The 16,481-nt window shown below is 35.9% G+C and overlaps 1 pseudogene; it reads left to right on the top strand.

Moving 5' to 3' along the window:
* Positions 1-6,104: 6,104 nt before the first annotated feature.
* Positions 6,105-16,481, top strand: part of LOC118643966 — a 56,454-nt pseudogene continuing 46,077 nt past the window's right edge.

Below are 16,481 nucleotides of genomic sequence, written 5' to 3'. Positions count from 1 at the left end.
CATTTTGAGGATTAAAGCAAAAAACTGATTACAAGAAATCTTTTCAGATATCAAGGGAGAATATAGCAGTGCCTCAAAGCACAAATAAACAACTGAAATATATTGTAATAAGTTCTATAGTAAGGATGAGTACAAAGAGACTTTGGAGCCCTAAGGAAGGAGTAATGGATTCTATTCAAGATGTAGGAGTGAGAGTTGGTAGGAGAAAGGCCTCAGAGAGAAGATATAATTTGAGCTATGCCTTGAGGATAAGTACATTTTACAAGGTTGAGAGGAAAGAAATAATATTTCAGTCAGAGAGACAGCATGAACAAGGCCCAGAGGAACAAGAGAGCATGGTATACTCAATAGCGTATTAGAATTTGGGTAGATCTAGAATATTGGGTTCTTGGAAGTGGAGTTGGGGAAAAAGTTACAAGAGGCAAGTCAAAAAGAGACATTGGAGCTTTGAATATTTTCATTTGAAGGTTGATGTTTATTATGTAAATAAGGGGAACAATGAAGGATTTACATAAAAAATAAATTTAAACCTACATTTCCACAAAATAACTCTACCTGAATAATTGAAGTTGAATATGAAGATAAAACTATTATAATATTCAAATTAAGACAGGAACAATGAAGTTTGGGGCATAAAGAGAAGTCATGTCGATATTTCTGAAGTAGACCGGAGAGGACTTAAGGACCATTTACCTGTGTAGATAAGAAAACTTAATAAGGTACTTGATAGGTTTCTAACTTGGACAACTGAATGGTTGATGCTTACATTAAATGAACAGGAAACACAATGAAAACTGTAAGAGATGTTCACTCTTCAAGAGTATTGTTTGTTTTGTCTGTAAAGCATTTCAAGTAGATAGTCATAATAGCTGGAATATGGCTCAGGAGAACATAGAATTGCACAGATATTATCTAACATAATTAGAAAGTAGTATAAGGCATTAGTTAGTAGCTTGGAATCTATATTATATTTGTAAACTGATTCTAATACAGTTAACTTTTGTGACTTTAAGCATGCAATTTAATCTCTTAATTTTTTCTTATTTGTGATATGAAAATAATAAGAGAACCTATAGCACTGGATCTGATGAAAGTTAGATGAGAGAATGCAAATTAATTCCCTGAACCATGAAAGCATTTAATAAATATTATTTATTATTATTCCTATCAGAGAATAGCTAATAATTTAAGTAATAGAAGCAGGTAAGATTGGATAGGAAAATAACAAAGGAAAAAAAATATATAGAACAAGGCAAAATTGAAAAAAAAAAATTGAGAATACCCAAATATAAGAAATTTCCAGAGAAATTTGAACAAAATATCCTAGAAAATAATATGGACCAGAAGGCAAAGAATACTAATATTATAGGATTGTTTAAAATTGTTAAGTACTGAAAAGAAGTAAAAAGCTTACTGCAAAGAACAGAAAAGCACTTGGCACTTAGGAGTATTATGAGGGACGTAAAAACATTATTAAACCTGTACCCATCTTTACAAAGCTTATATTCTATTCAGAAGCCCATACATTCTGAAATAGCTCAATTAAACCAATATCTACTGGAAGCCCACCATGTTCTGGAAAGTGTAAAAACATAATGCTAACATTAATAATGCAACAAAAATTGTTATAGCATTGCAGAGCAATCCTAATGCATGCGGCAGAAGCCAGCGACAACCCGATATTGATGCAAAGAGTAAGGACCAGAATTAGAAAGAGTGAAGAACACTTTCCGCGAAGGTGGAATAGCAGAAACAAATGCATAAAACAGGAACGGTAGTCAAACTTTCACCTGAATTTTAATGAAAAAAATCTGACTGCAAATGTTTGTGATACAAATATGTAGAGAAACAAAAAGAGAACTTGGAAAAAGCACTTTTCTAATTAAATAAAATTGCATAAGCTGTAGTCCTATATTCAGAGACAATCCTCTTAAGCTTAGTTCATGAAATTATATCACGGAATTATTCAGAGAACACATGGACATTAATATAGCTGGAAAAGAGGATGGCCTACTTTTAATATTTCAATTTAAAAAATATATAGTATAGCTTATTAGAAAAATATTTGAGTCATCATCAAATGTATTATACAAATATAAGTGATTCTATTGGTATAAATAAAGTACAAATACAACTTTCTCAGCGACGGCACGGGTGTGAAGGTCATCTTAGTGGTGAATTATATGATTTCATTGCTTTGTTAAGTGTAATCTGTACAATTACATAATAAATTGTAGTGAATATATCCTATAAATAATAAAGATAATGCTCAAAACTATAAAATAAAAATGTCCTTGTAATTACATGATTTATATTTCATAGGAAGCTATATAGTACTTGTCTTTTGATGCTAAACTCTAAATATAATGTGTTCTTCTAAATATTCAATTAATTTTTAGGTAGTTGGCTGTCAATTTTCACAGTTCATCTTTCTCTTATGAGACTTGCAATATATACAACCTGAAAAATATTTGAAACAAGATTGTCATGTGCTATTTATCCCCTAATGACTTCAGGTTGACAGGGTAGCTCACAAATATCCATAATAATTAATACTAAAAGTATATAACTGGAATGTTAATAAGATTTAATGTTGTTTAAAATAGCTCAGGGACTAAGTAGCATCTTTAATATGATTTATATGACTGATGTTTAAGTGTCTAGATAATTTATACTTAATAGCACTTCATGAGAATTAAATTTTTTACAAGTCTATACTGATCAGAAATTTTAATTCATCATTGTATTACCTAAAACTGAAATAATTGATTGCAATGAGTAGAAAAATTATCATGGTATTAAGTAGAAAATTTCTTATATACTTAAAAAAAATACTTAAAAACAATTTTTTGCTAGCCAAAAATTTAGTGAATGTTTTAAATGCTTTCTAGATTAAAGAGATGACTATAAGCAAAATAAAGGCAAATAATGTAGATTAAATATACCCCAGTTTATGGTTATTCTAGTAAGATATTTTTAAGAACAAAATTTGTGGTTTAAAAAAAAAAAAATCAAACCAGAGTTAAGGTTTCTAGTCCAACATGTAAAAAGCTTAGAAGTTACCACTCTGTCTTAACAAGTGAAAAGCAGAGCTAAAAAAAGTTACAACTCTTCTTAGATCTGTAGGAGAAAGGTCACTAGGCGAATCACTTGTCTGAATCTAACTGGCTGCTATAACAAAATACCACAAACCAAATGGCTTATAAACAACAAAAATGTATCTTTCACAGTCCTGGAGTCTGAAAGTCCGAGATCAGGTGCAGCGTGGCTGGGTGAAGGCCTGAGTTGCAGACTGCTGACCTCTCTCCCTATGGCCTACAGTGGCGGAAGAGGCCAGGGATCTCTCTGGGCCTCTTTAATATCGGCATTAATGTCATTCATGAGGGCCCTTATGACCTAATTACCTCCCAAAGGCCACATTTTCTAATACCATCAATCTGGACAATAGATTTGCAACCTATGAATTTGGGGGAGACGTAAACATCTAGACCATAACACTGTAGGATGCAAAACTGGAAAGTCCAACAGATAAGTAAAGAGAATCACAACTTACTTGATTAGAAACCTTTCAGCTGAAACCTCTGTAGGACTCAGTGCCCAGGAAGGAAAACCTGAACGTAACTGATGAATTGCTGGAGGCTCAGTGTGGACCTGCCTGAGTCAAAAACTCCAGGGAGCATCTAGTCACTCGGGGGAGTGGGGGCAGTCTCCACACCTTGGTAAGTTTTCTTCCAAGAGTTTTCCCTGGTTCTCCTAGTGAGTATTAGATAAATCCTTCCTGCAGAAGTAAAAAAACAGGAGCCCTGTTGAAATACAGCAGTCACCCCTTTGTCGGAGATTTCATTTTCCCCAGCATTGTTTTCTGTGATCTCAGTTACCTGTGGTCAACTACAATTGAAAAAAAAAATAAATAGAAAATTCTAGAAGTAGACAACTCATATTCTAACTTGCACCTCGTTCTGAGTTAGTTTGAAGAAATCTACAGAATCCTGCTCTGCCTCACTGGAGGGGTGATCACCCCTTCCTCCGCAGGTGTCTCCACCTGTTAGCCCTCCACGCTGCAGGTGTTGCAGACGCAGCCCTGTGAGCCAATGAGGAGCTGTCTGTCATCAGGCCCCTGTCCTGGTACTGCAGTACCTGGGTGCCAGTCACTCTTATTTTACTTAATAATGGCCCCAACGCCCTAGAGGAGTGACACTGGTACTTGGGATACACCTAAGAGAAACCTAACGTGCATCTTGAAGTGCAAAGGTGTAAATTCTCCCTTAAGGAAAGAAAAAACGAGTATGCTGAGGTTGCTAAGATCTACGCAGGAATGAATCTTCTACCCGTGAAATTGTGAAGAAGAAAAAAGACATCTGGGATAGCGGTGCTGTCACAGATCACACTGCACAAGTTACCATCACAGTGCATGAAATGTGCGTAGTTAAGATGGAAAGGCATTAAATTTGTGGGATATGACTTTGTCATAGTTCGCTGATCCTCCTTCTGTTGAGTTGCGAGGTCAACAGTAGCCTAATGGGAGGTCACATTGCAGGCATTGTATCACCTCATATCATCACAAGAAGGGTGAGTACAGGACAAGAAGATTTTTTGAGAGAGGGAGACCACATTCACATACTTTGTACTACAGCATATTGTTAGAATTGTTTTTTATTATTAGTTATTGTTGCTAATTCCTTACTGAGCCTAATTAATAAATTCAACCTTCTCATAGGTATGTATTGTATAGAAGAAAACAGTAAATATAAGGTTGGGTAATATTTGCCGTTTCAGGCGTCTGGAACGTATCCCCATGATTAGGGGAGATTTACTTATATGCTAGAGCATTCTCTTCTTAACAAGGTCTGCCTTCAGAAGTAACTACCTGGAGCCTAACCAGCTGGGGTTTTATCAGAGCCTAACCAACTGAGAGAATAAAAATACCCAACTCTAGCTAGCTCTAGCATTCCGTGTGGAAACAGAAACACTCTAATCCAGCCAACTTGAGCCATCTAAAGTTTATAGTCCAGAGGCACAGGCTCACTGAATACCAAGACCTAAGCATAGGACTTTAGACTACTTCCCATGACCCCACACCTTACTGATGCATAACTAAAGGCCTATTTACAGCAGTTTACCCACTACATCTAGCTATCAAGAAAAAATTACAAACATAGTAAAAGGCATAAGCGCATGTCAGAAAAATGAACCTAGACACACATCTTACCTACTTAACGAAAATTAACTCAACATAAATCATATGGCTAAGTGTGAAACACAAAACTGTAAATCCTCAAGATAATATAGGAGAAAATTTAGGTAATTTGGGTTTGGTGATGACTTTTTAGATACAAAAGCACAAGCCATAAAAGAAAGAACTGATCATCTGGACTTCAATAAATTTAAATGTTCTGTTATGTGCAAGACTCACAGAAAGGTTAACTCTGCCTGATGCTACCACCGAGTGTCAGAGGCGGTTATGGGGGAAAAGTCAGCCAGCTCTGAGGACAGGCTCCTTCCCAGTACCAGTTGCACTGAAGGCCAAGAGGGGCAGGAAAGGGCCATTTTCAAGACATGTAACAATTTAAAATTAGTAATACAGATGAATACACTTCATAAATTGTAAGACACTAAAAATGCTCATCATTATTATCTTTGCTAACGTGTCATAGGCATTCTGTTGCCATCAGTTACCACAGAGTAGTTTGATGCCCTTGCAATAATCTGGTTATTATTTAACAGGAAAGGAGTAAAGGGGAGACTAGCAGTTTGAGACCCCAGGCCTGTTCCCCGCAGATGGACGGGGGAAGGGACTGGACAAAGACATTTTAGATGCATTTCCAACAAGGTCTGGGTGATGTGGGAAGGTGCTTACCTTTCCAGTCGGTCACACCTGGTGGCAAGCCAGTGGCCAGAATGGGCGTGGACATTGCAAGTGTTCAAAACCTGAATATTTACTCTCCTGAACAAAGGAAAGCTCTCTGTCTCGCGGCTGGCACTGGACTCCAGGCTTGCGGGGCTCCCACACCCTGCATTTACCACACAGCCACAGCCACGTGGACCCCATACAATGGCTTAAGGGACTGAATCTATACTGATGCTGATCTGGACCCAGTGTCATCATGGAGGGAAAGCTCAGGACACTGGCTCTGCTGCTTCTAGTTTTGTTGGATCCACAGCTGCTCCCCTTCCAGGACTGGACCAAAGGACATGAGACTTTGCAACCGCAGCAATGTAACTCCATGCCCATAGACACCATTCCTTCTCCCACGCAAGTCTTAGAAAGTTCATTTTCTGAAGATATCGCAAGAGACATCCCACTCCCGGAAGTGTCAGGGGATCTGCCCCACTCATCCCTCTGGTAAGAATTCATGGGATAAATCTGTTGAAGAAATGTCATCTTTTCTTTCCAGTACTGCACTATCCTTCGAAGTGAACTCTCATGAATGTTTTTTATTATATATTTCCAAGGTGCTTGACACAAAACCCATTTTTCATAATTTTTTAATTTATTTTTTTAATTTTATATTTTTATACCACTAGGTGCCCCTATGACATGAGCTAAGATAGAAGAGAAGGCTTATTTGCCTTTCTGGGCCTTGATTTTCCTCAGATAGAATTCCAGCTTCTTGAGTTTACTAGAAACACAACATGCATGTACTTGTATTCACAGTGACTCCTACACATCCACATTATTAGACATAATAAATTTTATGCTATTTAACATACTGATATTTAAATTTTATTTTTGTGTGTAGAAACTAGTTACTTACTTTCTTTCTTTTTTCCTTTACTGATTTGAGAGAGAGAAAGGAAGGGAGAGGGAGAGAGAGATAGAAACATCGATGAGAAAGAACATCAATTGGCTGCCTCCTGCATGCCACCCACTGGAGATTGAGCCCACAACCTGGGCATGTGCTCTGAACAGGAATCAAACCGGTCACCTCCTGGTGCATGGGTCGACACTCAACCACTGAGCCACACCAGCTGGACTTGCTTTCTTTTTTTTTTAATCCTCACCCGAGGACATTTTTCCATTTTTTTGTTCAAATAGAGTGGGAGGGAGAGAGAGGAAGAGAGAGAGAAACATCGATATGAAAGGGACACATCGAGTGGCTGCCATCCGCACGACCCAACCAGGGCCGGGGACAAACTGCAACCAAGGTACATGCCCTTAGCGGGAACCGAACCCAGGTCTCTCGGGACCACAGTTCGACACTCCAACCACTGAGCCAAACTGGCTAGGGCCAGACTTGCTTTCTTTAACTTAAAGTTGAGAAAAAGATAAAAAATTGACAAAAAAAAGAGACATATTACTTTTTGTAAAATTTAAGACTGTATTTTATTATGTGTTACATTGATATTTAGATCAAGTATTCAAAGCTACCAAACCAGAATATTTTATTATATGTTGTCTAAGATGCCACTCAGCTCTTATGTTTTATGGTTATAGGAATGGAAATTAAAATCTCACTAATCTTAAAGAAACAGCTTTCACTTCTTCACTGTTGAGTATGATGTCAGCTGGCTTTTATTACATTGAGGAAATTTCCTGCTCTTCGTGGTTTGTTTGGAGTATAGATTATGAAAAATGTGTTGAATGTTGTCAAATACTTTTTTTGCATCTATGTAGATGATCAGGTGTTCTTTGTTTCCCTTCATTCCGTTAATGTGGTATAGCACATTAATTGATTTTTGCATGTTGAAATATCCTTGCATTCCAGAGATAAATCCTCTTGGTACAGTTGTAGGATCTTTTCAATGTGCTGTTAAATTCCGTTTCCTAGTATTGTGTTGAAGATCTTTGCATCTATGTTCATCTGGGATTTTGGCTTGTGGTTTTCTTGTAGAGTATTCATCCAGCTTTGGTATCAGGGTAATGCTGGTCTCACTAAATAAATCTGGAAATATTCCCTGCTCTTCATTTTTTGGGGGGAAAAATTGAGAAGCATTGTTGTTAATTCCTCTTTTAACTGTTTGGTAGAATTCATGAGTGAAGCCATCTGCTCCTGGGCTTTTGAGGATGTCCACTCTTACATCCTCATAATAGTACTGAAATTCCTAGCAAGAGCAATTAGACAAAACAATTAAATAAAAATAAAGAAATAAATAACAGGCATCCAGGTCAGAAAAAAAGAAGTAAAATCATCTATATTTGCAGATGACCTGGTCTTATATGTAAAATAACCTCAAGACTCCACAGAAAACCTAATAGAACTAACAAACAAACTCTAAAGTTACAGGATAAAAAAATCAGCATAAAAAATTAGTTGTATTTCTAATCAACATACAAAAATTGGTTGTATACACTAACAACTAACTATTAAAAAAAGAAAATTAAGAAAATAATCCCATTTCATTAACATCAAAAATAATAAAGTTTTTAGGAATACACTTAAGGTGGTGAAACTTGTACAGTAAAAACTACAACACAATGATGAAAGAAATTAAAGAATACACAAATGGAAAGAAATTCATATTCATTGGTGGGAAGAATTAATATTGTTAAAATGTTTATACTACCCAAAGCAAAAGGATTCAGTGCAATCCTTATCAAAATCCCAACAGTATTTTTTTACAGAAATAGAAAGCAATCCTAAAATTCATATGGAATCACAAAGAACTCTGAATAGCAAAAACGATCGTGAGAACAAAGCTCAAGGTATTACACTTTCTGATTCAAAATATATTCAAAATATATTATATTCAAAATATATACTGATTCAGTAATAATTAAAACAGCGTGGTACTAGAATAAAAAGAGACATATAAACAAATGAAACAGAAGAATGCCCCCAAATAAAGCCATACATATTTGTTCAACTGGTCTTCAACAGGGTGACAAAAATGCACAGTGGTAAAAGGATGGTCTCATCAATAAATAATGCTGAGAAAACTGAATATCCACAGGCAAAGGAATGAAACTGGACCCCCATTTTATACCACTCATAAACATCAACTCAAAATGGATTGAAGATTTAACTGTAAGACCTGAAACCATAAAACTCCTAGAAAAAAAGCTTAAGGGAAATGCTTCATGACATTGTTTTTGGCAATGAATGATTAGATTTGATACCAAAAGCACAGGCAGCAAAAGCAAGTGGAATTATACCAAACTAAAAAGCTTCTTCCCAGCAATGGAAACAATTAAGAGTGAAAAACAACCTACCAAATGGGAGGAAATATTTATAATTCATATGTCTGATAAAGTGTTAATATAAAAAATGTATAAAGAACTAATTCAACCCAGTAGCCAAAAAGCAAATAACTTGATTAAAAAATTAGCAAAATAAACTGAATAGACACTTCTCCAAAGAAGACATACAAATGACCAACAGGGACATGAAAGATGTTCAACATAAATAATCACTAAGGAAAAAAATGTAAATAAAAAATATAAGGAATACCTCACACCTTGTAGGACGATCATGATAAAAGAAAATAAAAGATAAGTATTGGCGCCCTGGCTGGTTTGGCTCAGCAGTTAAAGCATCAGTCCACAGACCAATGAGTTGTGGTTCGATTCCAGTCAAGGGTAGGTTGCAGTTCATTCCCCAGCCCTGGTCAGGGTCATGTGGGAGGCAACCAGTCGATGTGTCCCTCTCACGTCAATGTTTCTCTCTCTCTCTCCCTCTGTCTTCTTCTCTCTCCCTTCCTCCCACTCTATCGAAAGATAAATGGAAAAATATCCTCAGGTGAGGATTAAAAAAAAAAACCAAAATAAAAGATAAGTGTTGGCAAGGATATAGAGAAATTGAAACCTTTGTATATTATTGATGGGAATGTAAAATGATGCAACTGCTATGGAAAAAATTCTTAATTTTTAAGAATTAAAAATACAAATACAATAAGATCCAGCAATACTACTTCTGGCTGTTGATCCAAAAAAATTGATAATAGGATTTAGAAGAGATACTTGCATTTTTATGTTCATTGTAGCATTATATACACAATAATGAAGATGTAGAAACAATCTAAATGTCCATTGATATCAGATGAATAGATAAAGAAAATGTGGTAGCCCTGGCTGATTTAGCTCAGCAGTTAGAGCATTGGCCTGCAGACCCATGAGTCTCAGGTTTGATTATGATCAAGGGCATGTACTTCGGTTGCGGTTTGTCCCTGGTGCTGGTCAGGGTAGTGTGGGAGGCAACTAGTCAATGTGCCCTCTCATGTCAAAGTTTCTCTCTCCCTCTCTCTCCTTTTCTGCTCCAATTGCTTGTTTCATCTTCTAAACCTATGCTTCCAAAATTCTTGGATGTTTCCTATTTTATCTTTAAAATTTGTGACACATTCCACCCATCTGTATACTTTTGTCTTTATAAAAATATTTTGTCCCACTCTATCTGAAGATAAATAGAAAAATATCCTCTGGTGAGGATTTAAAAAAAGAAAGAAAGAAAATGTGGTATACACATGGAATAGATTTTTATTCAACCTTAAAAGAAAAAGGAAATCCTGCCAGTGTATGATAACATGTATTAACTTTGAGGACATTATGCTAAGTGAAATAATCCAGTCACAGAAGAACAAATACTGCATGATTCCACTTATATGAGTTTTCTAAAGTAGTCAAGCACACAGACGCAGAGAGCAGAATGGTGATTGCCAGAGATAGGTGAGGGGAAAATAGGGATTTTGTATTCTCAATGGGTACAAAGTTTTAGTTATTCAACATGATTTCTAGATATCCGCTGTACAACATTACGCCTCTAGTAAACAATACTGCATTATGCATTTAAAAACTTCATAAGGGGATAGATCTCATGTTAAGTGTTCTTACCACAATAAAAATAAATTTAAAATCTACTAATGTGACTTAGGGTAAGAACATGCAAACATATAGAGACAGATTAAAATTGGATTTCTTTTATTTAAAATTTATTCCTGAAGCCAAATTTCTTGAACATATTCAATGGTATTTAATTGATATAAATTCTTTTTAACATTTGTACCTAATTTGTATTAATATTTTCTATTGCCTTTTTCAAAATATAGAGAGGTTTTATGTTCAGCAAAATGCAAATAAAGTAAAATTATATCTAAAAACAGAGTTGAATTAATATTTTGAAATTGTGGTAATGTGTTGGCTAATTCAATGCCAGGAACATATTGTCAACATTGAATTCTGATATTAAATTTCAAAAGTGAATTTTCTGTAAATATTAACAGCATTCATGATAAAATGAAGAGTGGAATAGACATGAAGGAGAGAAATAGCGGGAAGTAAATTTAGCGTCATTTTTATCACTTCCTGCATAAGAAGTCTAACATAAGTGTGTAGATGGTCAGTGTTCTTGCCCATAAGCACTAAGAGTGATTTAAGTGTCTTTACTTCTTGTAAGATATGCCACTCAAAACAAACTATTAGGCCCATCCCTTCAGCAATGCAAGTTGGAGATTAAGGAGGAGGAAGTGAACTGTTCTTTTCAGAGAAAGATAAAGTAACTTTGAAAGTTACTTTTTGCTTTCTAGTGTAGTAATGTAATATCAGAGACATTTTATCAGTGTTGATTCTACTTTGGAAACTACTTTTATATACATTGATGATATATAAAACGACCATGTAAGCACAAGTCTGTTTTCAGAAGTCACAGTATATTCTCATAAATTTAGGTTAGCTAGAAATGTATAAGTTGATTTTATGTCTTTGTTTAATGGGTTTTTTTACAGACATGTGTGCTGAGATTTTGAAATGGTTCTGGGAGGAGGCGAGTACTGCATTTCCCTATGCTGCCATCTTGACCAGAAGTTTAAATTGGGCAAACAATTTTATTTCACATTTGGGAATGTGATTGTAAGACAGCATCATCAGTGCAGATAACGATGCTTGTCTTTCTGTTTATTAGAATATGAGAGCTTTTCTGCAATTTATCTTAAACCTGTTTGAAAATAAACTACAAAGGAGAAAGAATGTTTCATTAGATTATGTAAACAGAAATGTGATGGGAATTAAAGTATATTTATCAGTAGGCCATTTCTACCAACTTGTTTTTTGAAGTTGTATGATAAATTATCTAAGGAAGCCTTAAAATCTGTAGACTTATACTTCAACTGTACATTGATTTATTTGTAAATTTTAAAAGTACAGACACCTGAAGAAAACCCGTAGCGGTATTATCTCTGTGGTCCATTCATTCACCCATTTCTTTGTTTATTCAACAAATATTTATTAAGTTCCACTGGTAATAAAGAGGTAACATGCTACACATTGGTCACTCAGCAGTGAGCATGATAGATGGGATATCTTCCCTCCAGAAGTATAAATTGTAGTAATGACGGGTGAGAATAAAAGAGAAAAGTAATTGACATAGACGATCATTACAAACTTTGCTAAGTACAAGAAAGAAAATAAGCAATATGGGACTGGTATCAGAGAATTGTTTTCTAGGTAAGGTGTTAAAAAAAATACCTCATTAGATAGTAATAATTTTAGCTCTGCCAAAACCCAATAGAAAATGTTCCATACAGAGAGAAGAGGAAGAATGGTCCTAAAGGAAGAAAAGCCATACATAGTCAAAACAGAAGGAGAGTGGTGTAACAGCGCAGAAGAGGCGTGGTTATAGGATTTGCAAAGTTACTCAGGTCTGTGATCACAAAAGGCCTTGCAGACCATTATAAGGGGTTTAATTTTACCTTTGGTGCAATAGGAAAACATACAAGAGTTTTAAGCAGGGGAATGATAATGGTATAATTTTTGCTTTTGAAATATAGTCTCTCTGTTGGTGGAGAATGGCTTAGAGAAAGACAGAAACAGAAATTAGAAACCTGCTGTGAAATTCCAGGTGAAAAGAGAATGATATTAGCTTAAAGTAAGATGGCAGAAAATGCAGAGAAGTGAATAGATTTGAATTGTAGTTTAAAGTTAAAATAATACATCTTCCTGAGCATATGTCTGCTACTGGGAGGGATAAATGAAAATAAAAATCAAGTATCATAGTGTGTTTTGGGGGCGGGGAGAGGGTTTTGTTGGCTTTGAGCAACTGGTGCTAACACTTAATAACATATAGAAGACTAAGAAAGAAACAAGTTGGAAGAGAGGTAAAAATAGAGTTGTTTTCGTATTCAGCTGAGATGCCTAATTAACATGTAAGTGGAGATATAAAACATTGATTTGGTTCTAAAGACCTGCAGTTCAGAGAAATCAGATCTTCAAAAATAATTTTATTCAAAACCAGCAAATAGTTATAATTTTCCATTATTGAAACCAATAAGATCACTGAGAGAAAGAGAAGGGAGGGAGGGAGAGAAGAGGGAGGGAGGGAGAGAGGGAAGGAATAGTGGGGAGAGAGAGAGAGAGAGAGAGAGAAAGAGAGAGAGAGAGAGAAAATAAAGAGAAGAGGGCCAGATCTCAGATTTTTTTATGTAATGTAGGTGAAGAAGAGCCAGCAAAGGATGCTGAGAAAATGAGGCTGGACAACTAGAGGAAAACAAGGAGACTCTGTTGTCATAAAAGCCAAGACAAGGGTGTTTTATAAAGAAATAAGTGAGCAGGTGGATTAGCTGCTGCTGAGAGGACACTTTAGAACAGAGAGGTATCTTCTGAAGATGGCAATTTGGAAGTTTCAGTGGTTGAGTGGAAGCCGAACCCCCATTAGATTGTGGTGAGGAATACATGAGAGGCGAGGGAGTGAAGAGAACAATGCTAAAGTAGTTGCTCTTGAAGAAGATCGGTCAGACAGGATGATAGCTGAAGTCAGAAAAACGACAGAATGAAGCGAGTTCGTTCTTATTTTAACATGTGAGATGTGTACTCCATGCCCCCCTAATAAGCCAATGGAAAGAGAGACATTTCTAATGTAATAAAGAGACAATATGCAGAAGTAAACTCCTTGAGAAAGAAACAAGAGCAGTTGGAGTCCAGAGTGCATGCTTATATTGCCTGTCCAGTATTGGAATTGGCAATGGTAGGGTATGAAAAAATGTTTATATTTTTTAGGCAGTTACATGGAAGAGAATTGACAATTTTCTTTAATATGAAATGGCAAAAGTATTTTATGTTTGCACAGTAGAAAAAGACTACTATAATTTATAAACTGATTATAATTTTGCCTACTTAAGAGGCTCAACTAGCTCCTACTTTCCTTGATGTCCTCCCATTTTTGTTTTGTTTTTGTAAGTTCCTTAAACAGCTCTACTCCAATGGAGAACAAGGATTCAAAGTCGGTAACAATGATCCAGGACTTGCCTGGGCTCAGATAGAGCCAGAAGGGGGTGGTTCTTTACACTAAATCAGCTTCAGAATCTGAAAGCTTATGAAAACAAACTTGCTGACGCCAATCCAGACGACAGAACCTAGAATGCTGGAGACAGGTGTGCAGGGAAAGGAATTTTGACAGGCACTTCAGGTATGTATGTTGTTCTCTTGGCCCTGGTCTACAGGTCAGTGTCAATAGTGTCGAGAAGACCTTCATGTCCTAGTCTGTTCAGACTACTATAACAGAACATCATAAACTGGGTGGTTTAACATTTATTTTTCACAGTTGTGAAGGCTGGAATGTCCAGGATCAAAATGCTGGCAGATTCGATGTTGGGTGAGCACCTACTTTCTGGTTCAAAGAAGGTACCTTCATGATGGAAAGTTTGAATGATCTATCTGGGGCCTCTCTTATAACAACACTAATTCCTTTAATGAGGGCTCCATCCTCACGACCTAATCACCTCCCCAGATCCCCACTTCCTGATATCATCGCCTTGGGGGTTAAGGCTTCGACATATGTGTTTTGAGGGAATAAAATACATTTAGTCCATCGCACTCAGGTAGATACAGGAGAAAGGACCATCTAGATCATTTAAGCAATAGACACTCAGATAGATACAGGAGAAATGACCATCTAGATCATTTCAGCAATAGACAACCATGTGAAAGACATTCTGGAAAGTCCTGAACACATAGAGAAAGCGCACAGGGAAACCCATCTGTGTCTAGTGGACACACAGCCTAGCTATCCATGGAGCTTATTATTCCTCCCAAACAAAACTCATCCCACTAGGCATAAATGAGAAATAGATGTTTTACTGAAGATGACAGAAGGAAATGAGGTGACGGCCTTTATCACATAATATATAACATATTTAATCAGTATCTTATATTCCTTAATTTCTCTTTTCAATTATTGGATACTTCATTTTGGTCTTTACGTCTATCTCTTTTGTATGCTGAGAAATTTAACTCCATCTGACACAATTGCTGCATCCCCATAGGCTTCTTTTATTATTGTGTTTAAGTTTCTGAAGGTTCAGCAAAATGGACTTTATAATCATTCCATAGACTTCCCTGGAGGGTGGCAGAGAATTATAAACAAATTATTTCATTATATGTTTTCATAGGGGGTGGAGGAGGTGTGTGCATTCATTGATATCTTAAATATACTGTGTAATAGGAAAAGTTGATTTCAGTTTATAAAATGGAAATTTTAGCCAATAAAAAGACAAAAAGCAAGTTGGTAATGGAAGTTGGTATAAAGTCTGAATAGCTCAGTTGGTGTTTACATTCTGCCAAGGAATTTTTAACTTCAAGGCCAATTTCCAAGACAAACCTTTCTTTTTCTTACGTAATAGACAGATGCTGGGGCAATTCTTCAGGAAGATATTTGCAGTCTCAGTAATTGGACCCTAAGGTCATATAGAGAAAAAATGAGTAACACAGTTTTCTAGCATAGGATTGCCAATTAAGGAGTAAAAGGCAGAACTTTGGTGAGCCCAAAGTGAAACTCAGGAGTTGATGAGCTGAAGGCATCTCTAGAAATTGGTTTTAAGGTATATTTATCAATTTAAATTAGGAGCTGGGCTGTGGGAAGATCATCACTGGCATTTTGACTAATTGAAGGTAGATGCTCAATTAGAAAAAGACAGAGCAATTCTAGAACTAATTTTTGAAGTAGGAGAAAGTTAAATCTTTCTCTGTTCACCACATGAGATTGTTAGTACATAAATACCTCTGATAACATTTCCACATAGCATAGTAATAATAACAAGCATTATTAAAAAGTAAGTGAATACTTGAGTATATGGTACTAATTTTAAACATTCTTCTGAATTAACATCTCTCAAATTCTTATTTATAAATGCAGGATAGACCCTGTACCTGGTATACAGGTTCTTAACAAACTTTCCAGGAACGTTTGAATTAAAACACACACACACACACACACACACACAATAATAAAAACTTTATAGTTATTTTAGCCTTGAGCTCAAGAAAGTATTTCAACCAAGCTGTGTTATCCTGGAAATATGGGTAAGAGAAATGAGAACTGTGTTCATGACTAAGTTTATTGGACTCTTTTCTATGGGTATGTTATATGTTATACAACCCTGAGATTATTGATGAAGTAAACTGGCTCAGATAAGAATGTGACCAGCATCTAGACAAGTCTATATGCAGGATTATTCCAGTCTGGAAGTTTGGAGGGGACGTTCATTCCAGAAGGTCAGAAGAGATATTGACTACAAACTCAGATTAATAATTTTCATAGCAAAAGTATCCTTTTCTGAGG

This window comes from Molossus molossus, unplaced genomic scaffold, assembly GCF_014108415.1.
Source record: "Molossus molossus isolate mMolMol1 unplaced genomic scaffold, mMolMol1.p scaffold_m16_p_4, whole genome shotgun sequence".
In the NCBI taxonomy this organism is placed as follows: Eukaryota; Metazoa; Chordata; class Mammalia; order Chiroptera; family Molossidae; genus Molossus; species Molossus molossus.
The sequence above is the reverse complement of the archived record's forward strand: the minus strand, read 5'-3'. Positions and strand labels throughout refer to the sequence as shown.